This window comes from Rutidosis leptorrhynchoides, chromosome 1, assembly GCF_046630445.1.
Source record: "Rutidosis leptorrhynchoides isolate AG116_Rl617_1_P2 chromosome 1, CSIRO_AGI_Rlap_v1, whole genome shotgun sequence".
Lineage (NCBI taxonomy): Eukaryota > Viridiplantae > Streptophyta > Magnoliopsida > Asterales > Asteraceae > Rutidosis > Rutidosis leptorrhynchoides.
In genome coordinates this window covers 536723146-536734952 of record NC_092333.1, presented here as the reverse complement: position 1 = coordinate 536734952, position 11807 = coordinate 536723146, and the positions used below count along the sequence as shown (strand labels likewise).

The window sequence follows — 11807 nt, the reverse complement described above, 5'->3', positions numbered from 1 at the left end:
TAAAGAATAGTGGTCACTAAAATCTAGATATAGTAACCAAAAAGTGGTCACTAATTTTGTGAATGGATTTAAAAATAATATTTTTGGTACCAAAAATCTTGTTTGGAATGTTGATTGTTTGCCTGTTTCGCATTTCATATGATCTGTTCATTGTGATAAACATTAGAAATATATATTTTTAAAAATATTATTCTTTCTACCGATCCCAAGTTATTATACGTCTGAAAAATGGTGCATGTTCAAATTGAGTTATAAAGTCCATACTCGAATTATCAGTTTTAAAAGACCAGAACTAAATTATTACTACAAGTTTCTTTGAGCAATTGACCACTTTTAGTTTAGGTACGTAAATATAAATAAATAAAATAACAATAATACTTCTCATTAATACAGTAAATAAATAAATAAATATGTAGTGTAATAATATGTAACTCGTGAAATTATGATTGACTTAGAATTCAGAAACGTCGCTCAAGTCATTACAAAACGAACGTTTTAGCACCCACTCAGTTTCATCATCCTTTTAGGGTGTGTTTGGTAGAGGAGCTTATGGGAGCTTATGAAAGCTTATAAGAGTTTGAGCTTATAATTTTAATTAACTTTGTTTGGTAGACATAAAAAGTAGAGCTTATAAAAATCATAAGCTCTATAAAAATAAGCTACTTCTAGTAGCTTATGAAAAAAAGTAGAGCTTATGAACTACAAAATAAGCTCCAGCTAGTTTACCAAACACTTATAAAAAATAATAAGCTCCAACTTCCAACTTTAAAAATCCAACTTTAAAAATAAGCTCTACCTCCAGCTACAATCAGTTACTTCATCTCCGATGACTGATTCTTCATACATGTCATCTCTATCGCTACAATCAGTTACTTCACACATAATCCCCCAAATTCCTACACAAACCCTAGATCATACTTTGAGCCTAAAATCGATGTTTATGCGAGTGCACCTAAATCATCTGTTATATCCTATATACTTTATCGAAACCAGAGGAAGATACGAATCGGTTGACGTCAATTGAAGATTTAAAAGACCGCCGAACCGTTGTTATATCCTATATACGCTACTGGTGCATGCATTTTGTGTAAACTGAACCGGAGGTGTAAAAATTGTTTCTGCGAGTTGCGTCAAGTTACTTCCATTTGTATGAGGATATAAATGAGGATCCGTCTATGGTGGTTTGATTTATGCATCTATTTATTCTGTCTATTTTGATTGGTACTGCCCCCTAGTTGAACGCTACTATTTGTACAGTGTTGCTAGTATATTAATGTTAATTTCTTATCTGAATCTATGTGCATTTTGATTATTAGATACATCGGTGATAATAGTAACTATAAATATTATAGTTATACTTTGCATTTGGTTTTGTTCATCTCAGGTTTAGGTCCTTTAGGAATTAGGTTTTGATGACATCCAATTTTAGTTAATTACTCTATGGAATTATGTTTTGATGACATTCGGTTTACATGTATTACTTATACTCATATCTATATGTATATTTTTTCTGCTCTTAATTTTCATTATTGAATAATCTGTTTGTTTACATGCTTAATGTGAAGTAGTTATATATATATGTATATATCATAACTATATATTCTATAGGTATAATATATGACGAAAAATGGCTATTCTTTATGATGAGAAGCACTCTGAAGCCCTTTTTTCTTTTTCTAATAAGATGACTGATTGTATGCTAACAAGCAGAGGGTAATGTTGTCATATTCAGAACTCTACTTGAGCTTTGTACCTATAATTTTCCATTATTTAAGTAACTAAACTAACTGAAACAAATATTCTGCTGGCAATGTTCTAGCTCATGAACTTAAATGGTTTAGTAATCTTGTAACGACGGAGTGGTGTACACACTTGTGTCTAGACGAGGGATTTGCAACTTGGGTAATCACCTGTTATTAGTTGACGCCTAGAAGGTTTTTGTTTTGATAGCTATACGTTTATTGATATTCAAAAGTTAATTTTATTTTTGTAACAGGTAGCTCTTTAGCCGCTGACGGGTGTTCAAAAAAATATAGTTTCTTGATGGAAGTACCGGGGTCTTCGACTTGATGGTCTTATGTTTTTGTTTACTTATTTGTAACAGTTATAGTATGATCTGCAATTATTGAATTTTAATTTTTTTTTTTCTTACTTATAGTTTTTTGTCATTGAATACACTTGTTGTTTATCTAGTTATATGATTCATTTGCATTGTATACATTTTGATTAGCAAAACATTATTTTCTTCATCAGTTAGCTTTTATGTTCTCAATTTGAGTTATTTAAACGATTTTCAGGCACTAAGCTGCCAATAAAATGGTGATACGAAGGATTGGTTACCGTCAAAGGCTCAACTGTATTGCATTAAGGCCATATTAGATCTTCTTTGCGTTACTAAAAAAAAAAGTTATGCCCCAGGTATAGCTTTGACCTACAACCATTACTTCTTTGACTAGACCTTTCTACAAGTCTTAATTATCAGATTTTACTTGCTAGACATGTTATGTTAATGCTTCCAAACAGGTTGTTCTACTTTATTTATCTCAATAGTATTATGTGCTGAATCTTTTCCCTCCTTTAAAGTATATTTGTAAATGTAAAAGTAGCTAGCACATATCGATAGATTTTGCATTATTTGTATAATACTTTGTTGTTAGTGGTCTTATTCTAGCATATTTTTTTATACTGATGCTACAGAGGGATAATGCTTTGCGTTCTAAGACCATAGAGATTATAAAGCCAAGCGAACCAATTTCTTTATTAGAAGTGCCAAAATCGGTTGATGAAACTGTGGACCTGGCTGCAGAAGGTTGGTTTCTGTATCCCATTTTACTGATGACGATTTAACTTTCTCTATACCATTTATGCCAAAATAAATCCAACTTTTGACTGCACACACCTAGTTTTGTGAGTCATTCGCTGTTAGTCAATGTTTTAAGAAAAAATGGCAATTATAAACTACCATTAAAAGATTACACATTAATCAATCAATTAATTTAATTATATCATTATTTTGTAATGATAAATTTTATTGCTTCCAAACAGGTATGTTTTCATTTGGCCTTCAGATGTGAGGACAACTCTAGATGATGTACAAATTGAATCCTTGTCAATAACATGGTATGTTATTGCTTCCAAACAGGTTATATGTAAACACTGTAACATCTTGAGTTGATAATTCTCCCGCTGAAGCAATACCGATAGGCGATAGCTGCTCTGAAGCAATTGTAGCAGCTCCGGCCCCTATTAGGTTTGCACCTTCTAACATCTTGAGTTGATAATTCTCCTCACGCTTTCTATTTTTCATTCACGATTTGATGTTCTACATTCCTCTCTAGTCTAGATTCCTCGTTGATTCTTCCCCTCGTTCTTTGTTTAGAACGTTAATTTCTTTGTTCATCTAATGTATTATATTATAACTATATTGTATATTATAAGTGTAATTAACCCGGGCTTTATGTTTCAGGGGATCAAGTGCGCTTCAAGAGTGCTGGTGAAATGGACTGTTCCCCACATTGTATGAGGCATTTTGATTATTGTGTAATCATTAACAGAAGACATGATGCCTAAACTTCTTGTGACTCATATATTCATGTTATTATTATTATTCTTACTATTGTTATTTATAAATAATGTTGTTAATTGTTGTTTAAGAGGTTATCGGCTTCTTTCTTGTTTATTAGAAGACGAAATTTATATGTTCAATGCTGCTTGAGAATATATCTGACTACCAATACTATTGAATATAATTGTCACATAGGTAGCAGATTTTATCAACTATAATCATGTTTTGGAAAAAGAGTCACCATGTTTTGGTCACTAACGATCGATGTGAGTGACCACTTTTTGGTCACTAACGGTCGATGTGAGTGACCATTTTTTGGTGACTAATGATCAATGTGAGTGACCACCTTTTGGTCACAAACGGTTAGTGTAAGTGACCACTTTTTGGTCACTAATGAGCAATGCAAGTGACCGTTTTTTCGTCACTAGTAGTAGTGACCATAAAAAGTGACCAATATATGTTGGTCACTATAGTGACCATTTTATTATTTTGGTCTATAATAAAGTTTTGTGACGGACCTATAGTGACGAGAAGTGACCAATTTATTTTGGTCACTAAATTCAATTAGTGACCATTTTTGTATGGTTAGTGACCAAATTATAGGTGCACAAAAAAACCGGATCCGAAAAAAACCGAAAAAAACTGGAACCGGATCTGACAGGATCCGGATTTTGTCAGAACCGGAACCGGTTTCTGGATCCGATCCGGATCCGACCGGATCTCAACGTTCGATAGGGACCGGATATTTTTCGGATAAAATCCGGATTTTTTTTATCCGGATAAAATCCGGATTTTTTTGCAGTTTCGACTTTCAAAAAAAATAGCCGTTATTTTCAATTGGATTGTATTCATGGTCCCGAAGACGACGAACCCAACTATATAAACAACCAAATATTCGAATTTAACAACACCTTTGAGCAATTATTTTCAATTTATGCAACAACTTATGGTCGACAAGCAAACCCAATTGTTGACCAATTTGAGAGCAGATCATCTTCTAGAAGGGCCCGAGACTTTAATATTAGTCTTTTTAACCAATTACGTGAAGATGCTTCGAAACGTGCCCGAACATCGGCACCCACAAGCGAGTTGGGAAATTGCAAGATTGGAAACTTTGCACTAAACATGAATCCCGAACAATTTCACAACTTTGATGTTTTGGCTTGGTGGAAAACAAAAGAAGACACATATCCAATAATATCCGCTATGGTTCGTGACTTATTAGCCGTTCAAGCTTCAACCGTAGCTTCCGAATCGGCTTTTTCTCTTAGCGGTCGAATTATTTCGAAAAGAAGGTCAAGACTTACCCCCCCAAGCCGTGGAAGTATGCGCATGTTTGAAGGATTATTTGGACGGGGTAGATAGGATACAAGATCAAACATCATTAGAATGTTCGTTAGATAATGACGTTGAAGATTTTATAGAGATGGAAGAAATGGAAGCGGGATTATCACCTTCATCAACCGAAGGAAATACCGAGACCGGAGTGGAGGAAGGTGAATATGATCCCATTAACATGGACGAATATATTGCAAATTACCAACGAACATTTGCGGTTGATGACCCCGAATTTGAAGGAAGTGAACAATATTACGAACGACGAAGGCAAGACGAGTAATGTATAATGGGTGACGGCAATGCTGAAGCTCGATATACTTTGCTCGTAATACATTATCGGGTGATGGTCATGCCGAAGCTTGAATAATGTATTAACTTTTGTATACTTATAGTTGTAACTTGTATCGTTCAAATAAATGTATTGTTATTGTTATTTATATTATCTATAGTGGTTAATCATTTGAATAAAAATGTTGTTATTTATATTATTTATAGTGTTAAGCGTTATAAATTATAATTATATTATTTATAGTTGTTTAAGCATTATACATTTTGTTTATATTGATTATATTATTGTTGTTCAAAAGTTATAAAAATCGAACCGGTAAAAATATAACCGGTAAAAATCAAAATCCGACAAAGATCTTAGTCCGAAAAAAATCCGGTCGAGATCTGAAAAAAATCCGATTCTGAAAAAAATCCGAAAAAACCGACCCCGAGAACCGGATCCGGAACCGAATTTGGAAAAATCCGGATTTTTTTTGTCCAGTTTTTTTAAATCCGGATCCGGTCCGGATCCGGTTTTTGTGCATCTATAAACCAAATACCTCTCGTCACTAAAGGTGTTTTTTCATGTAGTGGATTAAGAATGAAACTAAACATAAAATATTAGTACATTGAGTTGGTTATGTGAAAGTTATATTTATGAAGTGGTTGACTAATTTAAAATTTTACAAACAAGTAAAGCATGTAGTAATTTTTTAATGACAACTCTTAGGATTGTCATTAGAAAAGTTCATAAAGAAATTCAGGTTCGGTGGAAGTTTATCAATTAGCATAGTTGGCGCTTCTGGGCAGTTATTGGGTTGTTAGGTGGAATGCTTTCCGAATGAATAACTAATTGGACTATATATGTTGAGAAATTACGGTCTCACTAATTCTCACCACACGACCAATGAAAGACAGTAAAGAAATAAGAACAAACCACAACACAAGATTTAACATGGAAACTCCAAAACAGGACAAAAACCACCGGCCCCCAAAGAGAAAAATACACTATATCACAAATTGTTACAATGATATAGACGGCTCTCTTAAGCCAACTACACTCTCCAAAATATTTAACTAATACAATTCTCAAACAAGAGTAAGAAAGAAAGATATAATCAAATACTTAAAGTGTATCGATTTAGTGCAATTTGGAAGTGAGACTTAGTCCTCCCTTTATAACCAAGTCACCCACCTCCCACTTCTTCCTTCTACCTATGTGGGATAACGTCCTTCGTAAACATTATGCAACCATATCCATTTCTTCTAATCAAAACTATAACCAACAAATATCCACCTTTTGGATAGAAGAAGATAACCATGCCCTTTATAAAAAAAAAAAAAAAAGATAACCATGTCTCCACATTGCAAGGATAACCGACGTAGACGCTTCCTCGGCGACAACTTCAAGATCCTTATCTTCATGCCGTTAACATTATCTCTAATCCAAGAAATAAAATTTGCATCCCTGTCGAACATTGTCTAACCGGAAATCATTGTCTCCACAGACAATCATAATTCCAAACAGAATTATATACTCCACCATAAAGAGTATAACACTTAGAATATCACATTCCAAGCATTTCACATCGGCACAAATTGTATACCCAGGTTATGGTGCAACTTCCTGTTTGGCTTTTCCTGAAAGTTTCATCAGCTACAACATCAGTTTCCACCACACAACTTGCATTAACGCCAAACCAATGCCCATGTGCATTTTATGGAACCTCTAATGAACATCCTTTTCCATTGTGGCGCGGACATACCATGAGGATGACGTGACTTCAGAAAAATTCGTCAACGGAGACAATGTTAGCGTCTTTGGAGCCATTTGCCGAATTAGCTCCACCTGAACAATTAACCCTTACATGCCCAGTCTTCCCGCACCCCCAACATACCAGATTCTTTCTAGAGTTTCTCTTTCATCTATTCGAACACAACAGTACCATACTTTCTGATGACGAGACCCCGTTACCTTCCAGTCTTTTCTCCTCAAATAAGAGCTTGCTAGTAACATCTTCAAACTTCAACGTTTCTTTCTTGTACATTAGAATAGGTTTAATATGTTCAGACGATGACGATAAAGATATATTAACCTCAAAGATTTATCTTCATCATCCACTTTAACTCCAATAGCTTCCAGTTCCGAAACAATACCATTAAGAATACTCAGATGATCTGAAATCTTTGAACCCCCATCCATACATAAAGTAAGGAACTGTTCTTTAAGACACAACCGATTTGAGATGCCCTTGCCCTGGTACAACTGCTCTAGTTTAACCCAAAGCTCCTTAGCCGTTGATAACCCGTGCATATTTTCAATCACGTTCTTTGCAAGACACAAACAATTTGCACTTGATGCCCTTAAATCCATATCATCCCATACTTATTCATCGAACTTACTACTAGAATCATTGCCAGAAACAAAGGTGGATTTACCTTTCAATGCCTTGTGTAACCCGAACTGAATCAACACATCCTTGACTTGAACCTGCCATAAGCCAAAATTGATCCTCCCATCAAATTTCTCTACATCAAACGTCATTGGACTGAACTTCGACACCATAATCGTATCTTATAAACAACATTTTCTCTGATTTTGTCCACGTTTTAACTGGACGACAGATGTAATGGAGTGGTAAAGATCTGTTTGGTCACAATGACTGTTTGGAAATCCAGAACCAGGTCCACTACAAATTCTTGACACCTGATTGTGTGATTTATACACTACTTTTAAAATATAAACAAGAAAATGCTACTAAACAATTATCACACAAATAGGCAACTAGTCCTAGTCGTATAGTAAAGCTAATAGCAAGTCCAAGTTCGTTTCACAGAGAGCGATTTAATTGAGATTCAAAAAACACTAATAATTATCTTAAGTGGTTGGGGGTTTTATAAGAGAGTTGCGATTTAAACTAAGTATTAACCTAAGGAGATAAACAAATAAAAGGAAAACGTGTCCACTTGATTAATCCACTTTTAAATATGAATTGCCACTTAACTTTGTTACACATCGATATTCTAAACATATAGTTTCATTCCAATCTCACAATCTTCATAAAACTTGCAATCAATCTAAGGTCATTAACTCACGTAGACTAGCTTAAAAAGATTATAACTATGTTTTGAGTGAGATCGTTAAGACTTGATCTTGGGTTGAACTCACATAAAACCCTTAGCCAAAACAATCACTTGAATCAACTAACACTACTAAGTTGACTAAAAACCAATTGAAAACCAACCCAAATTAAGGATACAATCACTTGAAACCCCCAATTTGGTTGTCTAGATCACCAAAGGTGTTGAAGCACAAATCGTTTAACAAATCGAATCACTAAGACAAGTTAAGCAACTTATTTAATCAAAGTAAAGCTTAAAACAATCATGGTAATGGATCTTCAACCAAGCTTAACAATATTGACCTAAATGAACATCAATTTAAGAAATTAGGGCAAACTCAATCAACAATTTTCATAAATCAAATAAACACAAACAAATCTAAGTTATCATAACCAAGTAAACAAGAGAGAAAACAGTTAGAACTAGAGTATTAATCATTACAACTAGATGGAGAAAAGTAACTACCAAAATTAAGTTTATACTACAAGAAAATGGAGATGGTGATGGAAAACTAGCTTGAATCTTCATGGGTCTTCAACTTGGATCATCAATTGAGATTTGATCTTGATGGAATCATCAAAGTATCCATTTAGGGTTCCATTTAGGACCCCAATCGCAGCTCTAACCAGCTCTCTTAACAAACCCTTATCTCATTCTGTTTATACTTGGCAAAAACGACTTGACCCATTTCAGCGTGGTGAACCGCACCTGCAATATGGTGTGTCGCACCATTGTGCTACGGATAGGTGCGCCGCACCCTTAGGTGGTGTGCCGCACCATTGCTCGTGTTCTGCACGGTTCAAGGACTGTCACCATTCTGGGCCATTTTAGTGTTGTGGTGCGCCACACTCGTGATTTGGTGCGCCGCACCATTGGCCTGAAGGAGTTTCTTCATTTTTTTGCACTTCCTTAACTTGCAAAATCCGTGCAAGTCATAGAATCATTTTTACCCACGAAAATGAGTGCATTTAAGCTTTTTTCATCCCAAGGTTCAAGACTTGGTCAATTTTGCACCACTTTGGACGTTTAGCCTCATTTAGCCTTGAACCATCTTTTTAAGCATCAAACCAGCACTTCTGATCTAAAATCTCTTCAAAACTAAATGAAAGTAGGGGGATATTGCGAGGATAATAATGTATAATTCGAGCAATATCAAATCCCCCACACTTTGAACCTTTCTTGTCCTCAAGCATGCCTAAACTCAACCACATCTTCATTAATGTTGACCAACTTTGACTAATACAAACTTTGCAACTTCAAGCATGGTCATTTTCACAATTAAATTTTCAAGACCATTTCAAATAACTTGACAAAGTTCAAAGAATTACCTCAATGACTTTGCCAATCTTCAAAGGTTTAAATGGTCGTCACATATAACTTCACAACCTTCAACCTTGACTTTGACTTGAAGACTAGATCAATTTTGCATCTATTTAGAGTGGTGTTCTAGCCAAATCAATCACAAACTTCACGAACACCAAACTCTTCAAATTTTCAACAAACTCCACTCAAAACAATCAAATTCAAGCTTAAAACTAAGTCTTCAAGATTTCTTAATCTTCACCAACTTTGACCAATCTTCACACTATTTTACAATTCAACTTGAATCTTTGACTTTCAAAAGGATGGTCTTCAAGTAAATCAAGCACAAACCAAACTCAAGTTTTTAGCCTACTTTCCATCATCCATTTCCTTATTCGATTTCCCTATTAATAAGCCTCGAGCATCAAAAATTCTCAAATGGTGGACCGGGTGGAACTTGGGTTGTAAGGTTGGTGTATCATCCACGGTTGACTTCGTGTTCAAGTCAACGACACTACTCTCGCATGTGCCCGTTTATCCCTTGTGATCTAGGGTAAGCACAATTGAAAGAAGGGTCATGGTTAGAGTCCCATGGGACTTTTTGGTTAAACCGTTTTGGCTTTGGCCCCAAATTTGGCTCTCATTTCATGGATTTAGCCCCACAATCGCTCTAGTGTACGGTTTATAATCCTCGCAGAAAACATCTTTACGCTGTCTAGTCTGACCAGTATAATCCCATATCACATATATTGACGTGTCCATAAGAATGATGTTGATAATGAACGAATGAATTGAGTTCTTCAGTCTAGGTTATCTCTTCTTGAAAAGATTTAACTTCTTGAGTCTTCAACATCTTGAATTATTTAGCACGATCTACTTGAGATGTAGTGTCTTCCTCTTTTTCATTTTATTATTATTATTATTATTTATTTTTTCATTTTTTTCATTTTGTTCATTTTTTTCCATCTTTTTCATAATTTTTTTCATTTTTCATTGTGGAAGCGCATCGCTTTCTTGACTTTATTGAAATCGTAAAATTGACCTCCTTTCTTTGATGACCTTGTTTCTTTATCATCATTACTCGAACTCTAATCATTCATTATGGACTATCTGTGACACAGAACCATACTTTTCAACCCGTTCACAGGAAAGACATTTCCCTTGAAATAAACCTACTATTTTGTAGTTTAATTACGATTCTGGCATTAAAACCTGATAGATTTTGGTGTGCACAATCCAGACAGAACATTCTCAACAATTATCGATCAACTGAATATCCCAATTAGTCGCGAGACTCAATGGTGCAGCAATTTTGATTCTTACTTGGGGATATACAACACCAACTTTCTCTAGATTATACGTCATGATAGGGGATACCCTTACCTCCTGTCGATTTTCTCACCAACATACACTAGAATATGCACCTGTGGTAGTTAAGTGATTACCCTCAACCGCTGTAAACCTTTCCATGAATTCCTTGTCCATATATTTTACTTGGTTATGAGTGTGATCATCTTATTCTAGAATTGAGCCAGTAAAATTTAATAGTTCAGCATACATATAAGCATTAAAATAATCTGTACTACTTACGATATGCCTCAAACGATAAATATACAAGTTCAGTAATTTCCTCATTTCCCAGCAAAAGATCAAGCAACTCATTTTAATGGTATTATATATATATATTATTTTATCATTTTTATTTGTATTTTCTGATGTTGGTATTCTAAAGCCTTAATTGTATCCTCATATTCTTTTTGCTTGTTAAGCTTGTACATGCAATCATTATATCTCCTTTTAAACAATTCACTATCCTTCTTAAACTGTTCAGCTTCCTGACTTATTCTAGGACAATTACTACAGTTTAAAGGGATTTCATTCAGTTTGGACACTATGCATTCCAGTCTAGCTATTTCAAGTTCATAGTCAGCACATTTAGTACAAACAGCAGAAGTTTCAATTTGTACCTTAGCGTCATCTGAAGTGTTTGCCATGAACGCATACTTTCTTCCAGCATCATTTCCTTCTGATTCCGATTCAAGCTCCGATTTTGAACTGGTGCTGTCTGAATACTCTTGTTCCTGATCATTATCACTTTCAACCTTGTTCGCAACAAGTCCCAAACCTGACTCAAGTTTTGCATTCAAAGCATCTGTCTTTTCTTGATCTAACCAAATTTTTGCCAAACCATCAGACAACTCACTTTCTTCCT

The 11807-nt window shown here is 34.7% G+C and overlaps 1 long non-coding RNA gene across 7 annotated transcripts; it reads left to right on the top strand.

The window, feature by feature from the left end:
• The first annotated feature begins 822 nt into the window (after nucleotides 1-822).
• On the top strand, nucleotides 823-3744 carry LOC139877739 (uncharacterized). 7 transcript variants are annotated; one of them, XR_011768756.1, is made up of 5 exons: nucleotides 823-1147; nucleotides 1609-2418; nucleotides 2698-2809; nucleotides 3046-3250; nucleotides 3467-3744. It is a non-coding gene; the product is annotated as an uncharacterized lncRNA (long non-coding RNA). The 7 variants fall into 7 exon arrangements; XR_011768762.1 differs by having other exon boundaries at nucleotides 1820-2418; nucleotides 3467-3743; XR_011768760.1 differs by lacking the exon at nucleotides 823-1147 and having other exon boundaries at nucleotides 1238-1713; nucleotides 1820-2418.
• The last annotated feature ends 8063 nt before the right edge of the window (nucleotides 3745-11807 follow it).